The sequence below is a fragment of the Anoplopoma fimbria genome, chromosome 20 (assembly GCF_027596085.1).
Source record: "Anoplopoma fimbria isolate UVic2021 breed Golden Eagle Sablefish chromosome 20, Afim_UVic_2022, whole genome shotgun sequence".
Taxonomy (NCBI): Eukaryota; Metazoa; Chordata; class Actinopteri; order Perciformes; family Anoplopomatidae; genus Anoplopoma; species Anoplopoma fimbria.
The window spans coordinates 25,663,183-25,678,731 of NC_072468.1; positions in this window are offsets into that span (position 1 = coordinate 25,663,183).

The following is a 15,549-nucleotide window of genomic DNA, read 5'->3' on the forward strand; positions in this document are numbered from 1 at the left end:
GAATCAATATGAAATGAAAGAGGATGAATGGATGAACCTTGAGACTGTAGGATACAAAGATTATCTTCTTTCATCTTTTTAGCACTGAAGCATTTTTCTAACGTTGAGGTAGAAACATGTCTAGTCATGTAGATGTTACGGCTCTGGAGAGGTGCAGAGTTGTTTTAAAGCCTGCAGTCAATTCTTAATACTTCCTGTAATGTAAAGTATGATACTGCAGGGTTTGTATTGTTGACACCGGTGGAAAGTAACTAAGTACATTTACTCATTTGAGTATTTCCATTTGATGCTACTTTATACTTCTACTCTTCTACATCTCACATTGAAATATTTTACATTAGTATAATCAATACAAAGTATAATCAATTAATAAATAATGATGTAATAATATATTTGATCTCCACAGCAGTACACAAAGTAATCAATGAGCTCATCAAGCGTCAATAATTATAATACAAAAATATATATTATTCTGCATAATGAGTACCTTTTACTTTTTTTTTGTTATTTTCAACATTTTGAAAGCAGGACTTTTTTTTTTTGTAAAAAAATTGTAGTACTTTTTCCACCTCTGATTGCTGATTTCCAACTATTTATACTAGACATTCTGTCTCAATACTATTGATTTGTTTTGCCAGTTACAGTTTCTCTTTGTATTGTATAACGTGCAACATATCTATTTCACTTGGGCACCCTATAAGCCCTGATTTATGACATTTTAAATTTTGTAATAATCTGGTCTCCATAAATCTACAGAAGAATCTTTATGTTATAATCCACATTTTGAGCCGTAAACACAAAAAAACCCCAACTAACATTGCATATTAAGAGGTGTTATTAATGTTGCAGAACACAATGTGAAAAAACACCAATTTTATAATATGCATGAATTGAATACCAAATAAAGCAAAACACATTGAAACATATATTATGTATAGAGAAAATCTTTAATATGATGTTTTTTGTGTATTATGATGTATTCCATACACATTTCTATACATTGCGGACTCTGACAGTTGGAGTGGAAAGACTGAAAAAGGAGGACATATATCCTTCCATAACATACACTGTTGGTAAACAGGCTTTTTGAGAATAGGTCAAATTAAAAAGCCTTTTGGTCATCGATCCAGCACCTTGTTACTATGTTTTGAAAGAGGTTGACGCCCAAAAGTTAACACAAGCAGACACACTTCTAGGGGGTCATAAGTGATGGTTATTTTTTGGGGGGAATCCCACAAATTTTGCCCTTAAGTATTCTTAGCTAACACTGGCACATTTGTGGATTTTTGCCCCAAACTTTACTGAAAAAACATTGGTAATTGAAGCATAACATCACACATGTTTCAGAAGAAGTGGTTTTAACGTGAATAGTGCATGAAGACGACATATCAGACTCTATCTCAAGCATTAACTTATTCAAATAAACTTCCCACGACCAAGCCAAAATAGATTTTTTACAATATTTATTTTTTCTGCAGTCGTCTGGTTTTTGGTGGATACCTACTTCCTCATGCCGTTAGTCAACAGTCCTATGTGTCCGGTCTGTGTGTATATATATGAACATGTCGTGTGACTCCTATAGTCACACACCAGTCTAGCACATGGAGTCACCAATCTAAATATAAGAACGTCCCGTGTACCTCATATGTCCAATGATACAGGGCTGCAGCATGTTACTCATACATGTAATGAGGTCTGTTTGAACGGATCCAGTTTGAGTACTGACTAGACTTTGACCAGAGCCAAACACTGCTACTAAGCTGTTCATAATTCAATAACGAGGAGCCCTGAAGTTCTTTTTCAGTGCTCATTAACAATATAATGAGTTTAATGTTGGTTCTGTGGCAGAATTCAGAACCGTGTGAAATCAGATTTTGATATAATTCAAATCATTTCTGACCTCTGTCTTTTTGGCGTTATCATGTATGAGTGTAATGATCATTGTTGCCTCTTGGGGCACATTGTTTTAACCTTTTAGCCCAACTTTTATTATTTCCACCAGGAGAATCCTGCAATCAATTGCATGTTAGTAAGTCTGCGAGTGAGTGGGTGTGCTTCTCTTTCTCTGTCCACGGTTTATCTCACATTCTGCTGCAGCAAACTGCATAATACTAGTGTTTGGCTAACAGCTAACAGCTAACACTGGAACTGCACCTGCATAATATTTTAGGTTGTCAGTTATGGCTGATCTGCACTCACATTTTCTGAATACACAGCTGCTCTGCAACCAGAGACACAGTAAATCTGTGCCTTTTTATTGGGCAACAACTTCACGTTTACACTCGTATTGTCAAAAAAATAGACTTGAAGCCTAAAGAAACGCTTCAAGTTGTGACTACGCTGTCAGACAGAGCCAAGGTCCGAACCCGCACAAAGCCGGCCTAATTATTTGCATAGATTAAAATGAGCATTGAGACCGTTAAACTCTCGAAATATATTTCCCCCCAAAATGTGTTGAATTCTAAATGTAGGTGTGATGATACAGAAAAAGGCAGGCAGTCAGTGCTCCCAAACAACATGAATTGATGAAAATGTCATATAAATGCAGCGATCCATCTCTTACGTTAGCAGCTTCAGCAGCCCCTCAAGGTCAAAAGCAATCTCTGCTGCAGTGCTCAGATCTCCGATGGGTTCAGATCTCTGGTGTGTTAAGTGCAGCCCAGGCGAGGGGCTGCAGGCCTCTCATCACAGGCAGCTCACCATCTATCTGATCGATAGACGGGTTTTTTTCTTTCTTTCTGTAAAGGCTGCTCTCTGGACCTCACCAGGCAACAGAGTGCATTTTTTAAGCTCCTTTAAGACTCTTCCTCCAGGTTCCTCCATGGCCACTTTAGATAATGAGACTCCTGGACGATAGTGTCTCGATTGATCCATCATCCAGGACCCAACCCCCCCCTTCAGCACCAACGCACAGGCAGCAGGTCATGACCTGTGTGTAAATGTATGTGTGTGTGCGTTGGGGTGGGGGGGTTGATAAAGACGGAATGGCTACAGGCGCAGATAGATTTATAATCCAATACTCCTTACTAAGGTGGTTACCAAGCGGTCGATGGCTCTATTTTTATCTGCAGTGTTGGAAAATCTATTAATATCTCGAAATGCATTTCTATAATCCAAACGCTCTGATGTGTGCAGCGGCAGCCATCATCGTAATGTTGTGATTGATTCTCTACTCAGACTCTTCACTGACTGCCTTTACATAGTCACTCATATTCCTATATCATTCTGAATATGACAATATTCTGAATTTGATACGGGTCATGTGAACAACACTTAAATATTTCCAAATTAGGTCTTCGTCTATAAGCAACATTTTTTGATTAAGACGTGTGGGAAATGCTCATATTATTCTGGTTTTAGGAGCATTCTTTGGACATGTATATAGCACCTTCAGTATACATATTAATTGGGTTTTTTACAGCAGTTTGCGACACAAGGCCTCTTGCCCTGTTCAGGATCAGCTTTGTCCGTGTCAGTCTATTCTCGTGCATAGCCGAAATAAAGAATAACTTCAGAATACAGTTTTGCAAAACTTGCAGAACAGCGAAAACAAGGTGCAACATGGGAGCACCATGACTGCAGTTGAAAAGGAGGGAAATGTAAGTAATTTAAAGGACGTATCCGTAGGTAAATCATGGGGGCGTTTAACGTTAATATGAGTGCACAGGAATGTTCATTTCCATTAGCCATGTAAAGAGCTGAGTAAGACTTTTGTCTTTTTCACAATGAGTGCAAAAACCAGCATATTTCGTGCAAGTAAACCGTGAGTAAACTGGGAAGTAATCTGAGGCCCAGTTCAACGGTGAATTCCTGTTTTCTTTCCTCTGTGAGGCCACATCTGTTTCCCATTTTGACGCGCCCCAACCCCAAACCTGGAAACCGCTCACCTCCCAGGATCCTCTGCTCCCGTCATATGATCAACTCGCTGACTCAGCCCATCACGGGATGTCTTGCTATTACAGAACTGAGTTGGCCCTGTAGTAGCAAGAAGTAATCTTACATCACTGCAGGGAAAACTGAACGACATCCCATTTTCTATATGCGGCCCCGATCCATATCGGGTCCAGATTACGTAACCCCTAATGCTGTTCCCTGTTGAAATTAATTGTGTTCAAGCACTCGAAAACATCATTCAGATTCTTCTCCCCTGCCAATCGACTGAGAGGCTTTAAATCCTGATCTGAACTGTGTGCACTTTTCACTGACCAGTTCAGAGATTAGAGCTGCAGACACCAAAGAGGTTTTTACAGGCTTGTTTTGATTCCAAAAGATTAGACTGTGTTGTCTTTTTTCATTCCGAGCTCAGATTGTTTGTCGAGGGAAAAATGGGAAGTGTTTTTATTGTCTTAATGTGTGTAAATGTTTTAACGGACATTAAAAGGAGCACAGAATTTTTGTGGATTTTTTAAGTTTTTACTTATTTATTATTCTTTACTGTCTGATGACTTATTTACTTATTTATAATACTTGTTTTGATCTTGTTTTTTTTTACTTATTTCACTATTCTCTCTGTTGCTGTAATCCTGCAAATTTCCCCGCTGTGGGACTAATAAAGGATTATTTTAAATTATTTTATCTTATCATACATATTTCTAGAAATCAAGACATGTGTGGTTAAAAGATTAGTGTGCAGGTGCAAAGCCTGATATAAAAATCCATTATTTTTTAAAGGCAAGCAATATCTAGCTCATAAATTATAGCTTTTTGGCATTCGATTTTTCTAGACAATTTCTACCTTTGTATGTGAATGAATTGAATGAATCAATAGTGCCCACTCCTGGAGAAAAGAGAACCTCGACTACTGCTATAAATGTATCAATAAGTCTTCAACGTAAAACAACTTTGCTACCAATATAGTCCAATTTAAAAGCAAGTTGATGTCTAAAGTCATTCAGATGAGAATATCGATACGTCTCTCATACTTGTCTGTTGAATATAAGGCTACAGCTGCTGCTGGTGGGACATAGTCAGGAACATACAGGAACTTCCAGTAGAACCACACATTTTTAAACAAACATAAGACTTTTAAGAAGGAAACCAGAGTTTGAAACCATCAGTCTTATCTTGAAGTTTCATTTGTGTTGATTTTGACATGTTTTCCGTACTTATGATACGTTGTTTTATGTATTTTACGTACTTAATCAAGTCTAACCATGACGTGATTTTTGTTTGAATGCACAATAGTAACCATGTGTTTACCAAAACTGTAAAATAAAAGCATGTCAGAGATAAAACAAATGCTCACATTTTCTTTGAAAAATAACCAACAGACCTTTTCATTGGTAGGCGAGATTTGTGTGAATTTTGTCAAAATCCTGCAAGTTAAGACCTTTAATGTTTGTAATGTTCCAATGATGGATGGTTTGTGAAGAGGATGGAGACCCCTTGGAGAATTCATGTTCCTCAACCAGGAGACCGGCTTGGATTAACAAAACAGAACAGCAAAAAATACAAAGCAACATCTTTTTGACCTCTCGTCACTTTAACAATGCCTTCAATCCATGAATCTGATTATTCCTGAGAGAACTGGTTGTCCTGTCCTATGATCAGTTCTTACGGGAGGATCAGACAACAGAAAGCATTTTAAATTCTTGCATTAATCCAAACAGATTAGATGAACTTTGACCCTTTTGATTTCAAACTGAGACTGTGTACTGAAAAAAGATCATTTAATATCTATTCTGTTGGAAAGCAAGTCATGCTGCAGCTATTTGTTCCTGTTAGCGAATACAATGCATCGGGAGCCTCATTCCAGAAGGATATATTTTTAAAAAACTGTGACCTGATTTTCGTAGCTTTGTGATAATATTCAGACAGACTGAGGTCAGGTGAATCCCGGTGCAGCCTGGAGGGAGAAGAACCACCCCTGTTCAGCACAATTAAAATATATGTACTCATATAATGGGGGTTAAGAGGGTCAAAAGAACTTCGGCAGAATGTAAAATGAGGTTGAACTAACCAGACGGTTCATTAGAGGAAGCTGAAAAAGCCCAGAGGAGACTTATGAGTCGTCCTGACCACAAAGTCACAGCCGGACAGAACATAGAACCAACAACAGAACACAGAGAGCAACAAAACAAAAACAAGGACATGCAAAAGACAATCATGCCCACGACCCACACGTCTCTGAATCACAGGTATGTCAGTGATTTGGTTCGTGACGCTTATTTGGGTGAAGGTGAGCTGGAGTTACCTAAACAGGCCCTATTATGCTATTTTCCGGGTGCATATTTTCTCCGAGCATCTAATAATGAAGTGGATGGATCTGTTTCATAGTTCTATAAAAAGATATTCCAATAATTACCTGTTATAACATTTGGTATGCACAGTCATGTTCCCCAGAGGATGAATCTCATTTGGGTGTTCCATTAGCTTCCTCTAGCATCCCATGCTAACTTAAGCATTCCTACACGTAGCATGAGACTGGAAGCAGGGACAGGGTGGTGTTCAGTGTGTGCACATTGATTAGAATAGTCCTCTTTAGCGTTCACACCTCCGGGGGTCAATGCATCCAAGCTTTACGATATGTTTCCCTTGATCTACAACATTAATCAGAGTCTCTTTCCTCTCCGGGCGTGCTTGGTGACAAAATGAAAAACGGTCACAAACACAGTGATTCCTCATCTTAAAAAGGTTGTCGTGTTGTTTACAACTTTAAAATAACCTCAACAAGTTGTGATTGAATATGCTTTGTGTCAATAAAGCTGATCAAGTATGAAAATGTGTTTCATGAATATGGAATATTGCCACTTTTAGTTTCCAGATAAATGGGTGGAATCATTTTTAGTCCAGTTGGGGTTTTTCACAAGTCTGTCTTTTTTTCAGCCCCTAATCTGTCAGTGTGGGTGGTAATTTAATATCGAGCCTGCTGGTGTTTCTGTGCCTAAAAGGGGCCAATTCTTTTTGGAGTAATGCTTCTGGACTTTGGCAAGTGAAGGTAGTTTTTTATCTGAACTGAGGGTTTTTCAAACAATTGGTGCATTTGTTTTTGCACGAATATTCTTCAATCTCCCACAGGTTTCTAACAGGTTTAACATTACTCATCTGGCTTATTTGTGTGCCTTTATTTCACCATGTTCATTTGAAGATATACAATTGCATTGACATCAGACTTTTCTTTAAAGGTAGGAGGGTAAGTGAAATGCATAGGAAAATCAGTTATAAGTATGTGTGTACATAATCTCATAATAATTATATCTACTTTCTAGATAAAAGTCATCTTTTCAGAGTTGGCTTCACATTTTTATTAAAAGCAGATTGTTTTACTTTGAAATTAAATTTGGACATTTCATCAGCAGCTTGGTTTACTTTTTTTACACCATATGTTCATTTGTAAAACAAACAAAAACTGTATTTGGATAAACTGCATTTTTATGTAATTAACTCTTAATGAGTCCATCTGTTGATAAAGAAGTATATTAAATATGGAAAATAAATGTGCAATTAGTTCTCCAACTGCAGTCACCAACCAAATTAACCTATTGGTCAGGTGGGCATCCAATCACTGCCGAGGAAGACAGTAAACAGAAATAATAAATAATTTGCGTTCAAAAAATGAAGCGTGACTATGAGCACTTAATCAGACTCTGACATCTGCACAGTATGTGTGTGTGTGTGTGTGTGTGTGTGTGTGTGTGTCGGAATAAGCTCATTCTGGGCCTTCCCTTTTTTGTATCTTTGTCATGTGCCGGTGAGAAATTCATCAACGAATCACCAGAAACTGGCAGCAAAACAAATTCATTCATGATTCCTGTCATCTAATCTCTTTATACGGCCTGGTCGCCGTGCAGCTGTGCCTTCGGTTGATGCACACTTGTGTTGCCATGGCTGTGGGATTAGTATTTATTCTAAGCAGAGAGAGAGAAACCCCCCCTTTATCACGCACACTGAAATGAAAGCTCAATTCACAAACACAAGCTGCCTGCACACATTCATAATTTCTCTGATGGTTGATCCGTCAGGTTCGCTCTTCAGGGATTAGCCGTCGGCATGAGATTTTAAAGTGCCTCACACTTCTGTCCCCTAATTCATATTTTTAGACAAGGGTAACGCAGAAATTGCTGATACTCGGGAAATTAAATGAGCTCGACGCTTGTAGCTTCGGTGACACTCTCTTTATAGTCGTGCCAATCATTTTTAACCCCAAAGAACACTTGAGCGCTCCGCAATGGCTGGACTCTCATTAGAGGAGGCAACAGCTGAGACCTCAACACGGATTTAAAAGCTAAAAGGTCTATTTGTGCATGTACGCTCTGGTCTGTGGAATAGCATTAGTGCGACCTTTGAAACCAGTTGATAGTCCATCACAGCTTCCATTCACAAAGACGGAGATTTACATGGGGGGGTTTACCGAGGTTTGATTATCAGGAGCTTCAAGGCTTCAGAGAAGAGCCGTGTTGGAAAATGTTTTATAGAAAAACAACTGGACGGGGATTAAAGACATAGCTGCCACCCTTTACATAGCTGCATCACACTCTGTTCCTGCTCACAGTGTGATGCTTGGTGCAGGTTTTGAATGCAGATTAATTGTGTACATGATAAAGTAGTGTTAGGGAACAATTTCTCAGTTTCATTTCCAAAAATAGCAGAGTTTGTCACAAATGTGCCCCCATTATGCAATCACTGCATCTAACATTTCTTCCTTATAACCATCTCAGTTTGAGGGAAGTGGAGATTTGTTGTTTGTTTCCTCTCTGTCTCAGGAGAAAAAAAAACCCATTACAGGAGGGACCGGATCTGCTAGAAAATAAATAATCCCTGCATAATACGGGCGGCTATAGGAACAGGCCCGGCCTGTGGATGGCAGCAGGATGACCAGATGTCACTGGCAGCCATTACAAAGGAGGAGTTCTTGAGAAGCCCCCTTTTCTCTCCTCCTCCCCCCCATCAAAACACTTCTTATTGGTTCATTGTGCTGAGATGCATGCTGGGCAGAAGCCAGTGTTGCTTTGCTAATTCAGACATTAGACTAAATGATTAAATATCAGCCAGTCAGCGCTGTTCTTAGGGATGGATATCTGTATGATTTTATCATTAATAGTACTCTTAGCGATGCTGCTTATCAGTTTGGCTTCTTGTCGATACTTATTTTGTGAGAAAAAAATACAAAAAAAGCAATTATTTAAGAAAAGAATCAACATTGTTTTATTATTCCTGTATGTTAACAAATAGTCTTTCTTGAGCAGCAATACAAGAAATTCTAAGTGAAAAGCTTTCATTTATTAGCCTAAAACTGGGAGTTTTTGTCTTACAACTTTTACTATTTCACAGTGTTTTTTTTCAGTTCATGATAGTTGCATTTTTGGTGGCCTAAAAGTGTCTTTTTCAACGTTTGGTCGTACTTAGCTCGACCCTAAAGTGTCACCTCTGGAACTAAAAAACAAAAAGGCGGTGGCCATAGATGCCAAATAGCCAAAGCCAAGGTTTCAAATGTCAGTTCACAAAAAATGGGTGATGTCCCGGTGACCACGTGCACTTCTTATATACAGCCTAAGGAATTCTTGCAGGTGTTGACATTATAACCTGGCATTGTTACTCTGATGATTACACTGGTGCCAATAATGCCACCACCCAAACTATTTTGTCATTGTTGATTTAAGAGCTAGACATTAAACAAAAACTAATTTCAAATTATTGATTAATGCAGCTTTAAATATTGTCTCGACCCTGCTCAAGGCTGAACAGAAGAGGAGAGACCACACATGACTTGTTACTAAAAAGGGGTTATTTAAATTAACGTAATAGGAAATTAGTATAATGATAAACTAAATGAAATAGGGTGGAAGTCAGGGGGAAGAGAGCTTATATAGTCTTGCAGCCAGACCAGGTGAGCTGAATCTCCCTGACGACCCGACTCCGCCCACCAAGCTCCTGGAGGGAGAGGCTGCTCAGAGACATCAACACAATATCAACAACACATGTGATAAATGACACACTAAAGACGTTCCAGCATCGCTTTATCTTGAAAATAGTGTTAATGCAGTGTTGCAATGTTTTCATAATTCCACAGTTTGTACCGTCTAACCAAGCAGAGAAGAAGTTTAAAGTTTTCTGTTTTCCACACACGAACAATCGCAGACAGAAAGGAAAACAGAAGAGGGCACTCAGAGGTAACCAACCCGCAAATTATTCTCCTCACATGCATATGGACACGACCGACGTCAGCTGTTGATTTCTGTTAGCAAAGCAACCACATGCTGCTCACGTTTCTGCCTAATCATGCAGAAACTGCTCTCTACAAACTACACTAATTTATCGGGTTGGGGATGAAGGCAAAATAGGTTCATAGGTACATTGTAATACCAAGGAACTGTTACAATGTTACAGCTGATGTTTACAATATGATTTCCATAAGCGGCTGCTGTGTGAATGCATAAAGTAAACAGCTTTATATCGTACAATCACTTGTCTTGTCTGTAAGTCTGCTGTAAGTTTTAAGATTTGACAGGACCTGCTCCTGGGGGCCAAAGGTCAGGCTTCATGAGACCTCCTACCTAATTGGCTCCGGTCTCCAAGGGACCAGATCTAATTAAACCCCTCCGGAATTTACCAAGTGCACTACTGTCCTCCCAAAATCCTGACTGATACAGTTTCATATGTAGATTGCTTGTTCACCTTCGGGCAGTACTGTCCTTTTTATGTACAGATATTGATTAGCTGTCTACACCCTACTTTCTCCAGGTTTTACTGCATATCTCAAAATACATCTGAATCATTTAATTGTGGAACGCTGCTTTCGTTATTGCTTGTATAATTTCTAGACGGTTGCTTGTATGTGGAGGCTCCCTCAACTATATTCCAACAAGACCTCATTTAACATATCTGTGTGTTTGACTGCTGTAAAACTCAATAACCCTTCCTGTGCATCAGTCGCAGCCTACATCCTCTCGTCCGTCAGGAGCAGCCTCCTGCCTGGCAGATGCTCCATGTTCCGCTTCGGGGAAAAGAGGAAGCGCAAGGCTGCCCCGCTCTAATCAGAGAACCACAGGCGAATGAGGATTAATTAAAATGGAAAGTGAGGTTGAGCCCCGATCCAGCGTCGCCTACCGGGAGCCGAAACGCAGAACTCAAAGCACTCTGTTTACGATGAGCGATGAGGAGAAACTCCCTGACTGCATGTACCTTTACAACTACCGAGTGGATACTCTATCAAAGTCGTTGACAATGTAAGGAACGTGGAAAACCGATCCCAGACTGCATTCTGGCAGGTGTTTGGCTCAAACCCAAATTGAGTTAAAAACATCTATACGGCTAAGTCAATATGAATAAAAACCCCAATTCTTGCAAGTGGCCCCAAAAGACTACATCAACTCCATGATATGAAAGTATCAAAAGGAACAACAACATTTTATAGACTCTGCTATTTTTAGCCATACCAGTAATACATCTAAAATGTAAAGGTTGTCCAGAGGGTGGTGCTTCAGGACAGGTCATGGAGTGTCCAAAGTGGATATGGTTCTGCATGAAGCATGAGCTTGTCAGATTGCCCATTAGATATTTGTTTGGAAAGTGTTGGAAATGATGGATGAAGCAACTGACCAACGTTGTTCCCCCCAAAACTCTTCAGGTGAGACTAATTATCGTCTGTATGTGACTCTGGTGCCAAAGTCAAACACCACTCCGACCTCCTTCTTTGAGGACGCTCTATCCTCGAGTATGTTGTGTATGTTCTTGCCCACGTGGAAACTTCCCTAAAGGGCGCTGGGGACAAATCTACAGCAAGCACACGAGAAGGATGTTTTTGAGGTCAAAGAGAGCAAATGTGACCTTGCTTTGTTTAAACTTTCACAGTGGCTGCCATTGTATTAGTCATGTGTCGCTGTTTTCTCCTTCCTGTCTTTGTAAAAAAGTAGGCTAATAGGTTGGAAGTGTCTTTTTGGAGGAGGCAGAAGTTTTGGGTTCAAGAGAAGCCAAAGAGCAGATCAGGGGCCAATCGTCAACAAGGAGCCGGTCAGACCCACAGACGGTAGTCATTGTCACACTTGAGGCTTCATAACAGAAGTCCACAAACCAATGGATGTCACAATGTGAGCGTAGCCATTTTGGAATGAAAATTGTTGTTTGGAACCACACGTCCTCATGAAACAACTTTGAGGAGCATCAAGAGTTTTGAACCCAACTTGTTAAAGTGAGTTTAGTTTAAATTCCATCCATCTCCACAGACAGCCTTGGCTTTGGATGTCTGCTCTCACCTCGGTTTCTGTTTGCCTTATTTAAAGGTGTACTCATCCAGAGGGAAGGTCTTTGGACGGGTGACTTTGCATTTAAGGCTTGGATGCATTCACTGTGAAAATGTTTCTGCGACCGTATGCAACAGTTGAACGCTCGAGTAGTTCGACAACGGCCTTCTAGGTATGTTTGCTCCCATTTGGTGGGTGTGTTGGGGCTGAAAACCAAAGCGGATGTGACAAAAACCCACCAGAGCAGTGATGTTTCAAATAACCACGACGTACCAAAAGGCCTTTACTGCACATGGAGCATTTTAAAAACGTTTGCAATGTTCGCTGGGAGTCATTTTGGGAGCGTAAATGTCCATTCATTTATTTAAACGTGACAAGCTGCAACGCTTTGGTGGATTGTTTATGTCCAAAAAACACATTTTACCTGGTTTGGAATCCAGAGGTACAAAACGTGCAACTAAGAGCAAATCTACAGAAAATGTCATATAGTGTGTGCACGCTTTCTGCTTTGCTTGTGAAGACCAACTTCAGTTTTATACTTTGATTTGGCCATTTCTGAAGGACATTTTTGGGGGAAAGTGGGAGCATTTAGTCCGGTCCCCGATTCTTCAAAGGGTGGTTTGCATATGCAGGATTTCAACTTCACTCGTGGGTTGTACCCGAATCAGAGTTCATCATCTGTGAGATCAGTCTTCCACAAAGTCAGGTAAGTGTGCATCCGGGTTATAGTTCAGTTATAAAATCCTATCACTCCATGGGGCGTCTGTCCTGATTGTAAAAGTTTAAGCTGTTATCCTGCCTTACTTTGTGCACAATGACGCAGCTAAATAGGAAAAAGAAAACAGGCCAGGGATTCAACTGACAAAATGTGAGTCGACTCCGAGGCTTCTCGACTCAAATTATTAACATTTAGAGGCCAACCCTACTTCACACAAGTACTTCTGTCACTTCTCGTGAGTACAATCGAGTTGAACACAATGAAAACCCTGAAGGACAGACTGTCTGAAAGTGTGTTCGGTATCCCATGGCTCTACATCAACATTTTATAGGGTTTTAAAACTGAATTCACAATTACATTTAGGTTTAGGTAGCCAAACTGCTTCGTTAAGTTTAGTAAAAGATCCTGTTTTGGGTTATAACAAGTACATGACTTGAATTGAGGACAAGCTTTCCAGTGTGGCCATTCAGAACAGCTATAAACACTTTGTCCCATTAGACTTGGTCTGAGAACACTGCGTACCATATGGTCCTCACAAATACAGTACAAATGAGTGTGTGTGTGTGTGTGTGCAACGTGAGGTCCATGTTAAGCAGGTGAGTGTTTTAGCCCGCGGTAGGGATCGTCTCTGTTGTTCTGACCGGAGAGAAAAGGTCAGTCCAGCGGGGGGGAACGGTGCTGAGAAGGAGTCACATTCTCATTTTCCAGCATCGCCGATCCAAACTGCTCCGATAAAACAACAGCTGTTCTGTCAGCTGACTCACTCCACAGTCCAAACAAAGTGCTATTTGTGCATGTGATTGTGGTGATCCTGGTTTTAAAAGGATAATTCCCAGGATGTATGAACTGAAGCATGATGGGTTATCGACGGGTCCATTAAGGTTTTAAAATCAAGAGTTTTTTCTCTTTTTTATCAATGGGAGCCTCATTAATCACCAGCATTGTGTACATGAGTGTGTTCGTACATTAGTGTTTATTTGTGCATCTGTATGTATGTGCTAGAGTAGGAAGGGGGTATTCCTCGTAGCCTAGCGTTCTTTATTGTACCCAGCTGTTGTTCAGTCCAGAGATTTGGCTTACCAACGCATATCTGCCTTTCTCCCCCTCCAAGCTGTGATAGTAATGTACTGTAGCACTCACTCAGTGTGGCGGATAACAAGTAAAAAAAAAAAAAAAAAAAAAAAAAAATCACAAATCCCCTCAGAGCTGACAGCTTGGGGATTTTGCCACCCATATTATGATTATTTGCACGTCTCCAGCACCCTGGATGTGTTTTAACTGTTACTTTGTTGACAACAAATCTGCTGTTATGTGCATCAGTGTTTTGGGATGCAGCTGGGATCTAAGTGAAGAACTATTTAATTTATCTTTAACACTGACGAAAGAAGAAATCTTACAGCTTATCTGTTGTGCATTTCAGCAAAAGATTAGGTGTTTCTGTGTTATTTTCATAGCTTTGGCAATCATTTCTATTGGTCGTGATAACATTGTGTTCAGCATATTAAATGCTAAGATCTGGAAAAACAACAGCAGTTTTAAACACAAGGTTAACATTGTAAATTAAAACTAAACTAAAATGCAACAAAAGCACAAAGTTTTGTTGAGTAAAACCTCATGGTTTGGCTTTATAAATGTTTCTACGTTATTTAAGTTACAGACGTAAATTCAAAATAAGTGAACATTACTTTTGGTTTCACATATAGGACGTGAACAGCAATCTCCTGGGTGAAAGTCCTGTTTGACACTTCCATCCACCCCCAACTCCTCCTTGTGCAGATTTGCACATCCTTCAGATGGAAACATATTTGTGATGCACCAACAGACGTAATCCAGGAGAAACTACATTACAGAAACAGAGTTGACATTGCAGTTTCGTTGTTCCGGGAACATCATTTCTTTGGAGACCAGGCTGGAATGTCTGCACAAAATGTAATGGCAAACCCGACAAAAATTGTTGAGATATTTCAGTCTGGACCAAAGAGAACCAAAGCCAAACTTCCAGCATGGCTAAAAGAAAAGAAAAGAGAAGAAGCAGAAAGCTTTAATGTTTGTTTCTTTACATTAACACATTTTAAACTAAAGGTGCTATGCAATATCAAAACTGTTAACTAAACTTAAACATGTCTATTTGTTCTTTGAAATTTGCAGAAATAAGATACAACATACAAAGGGTTAACTAAAGCTGTCAAGTTTACAGGTTTCCATCAAACTGCTGCAAGTTCTGTGACTTTGATTGTTCTTTAAATGTTATGAACCGATCCTCACATGTTATGCAAACCCTTAAACTTAGCAAAGTAACGTTGGTTGTCAGAGTAGTGCAGTTTTCAAATTTTTTAAGTTAACAAAAATCATGCAATTGACAAAAATAAGGTATTCAATGTTCATATACTTCTCACTATTTCCAACACTTCAGTTTTTACTCAGAATCAGTTTTTAGAATATGGCAAGGTGATTAGTGCATGACAATAAACAAAGTGCAAAAGTAAAAGACAAAATTTGAAAATAGAAAATAATCATAAATAATAAAATATGATCAACAAACAAACAAATAAAATAAGTTGTCATATTTTACATACTACATTATTTCCTCTAACTGTCCTGCACTTGATTCATAAAAGTGGTTGAAAATATAATGTATTGATGGTAAAAACG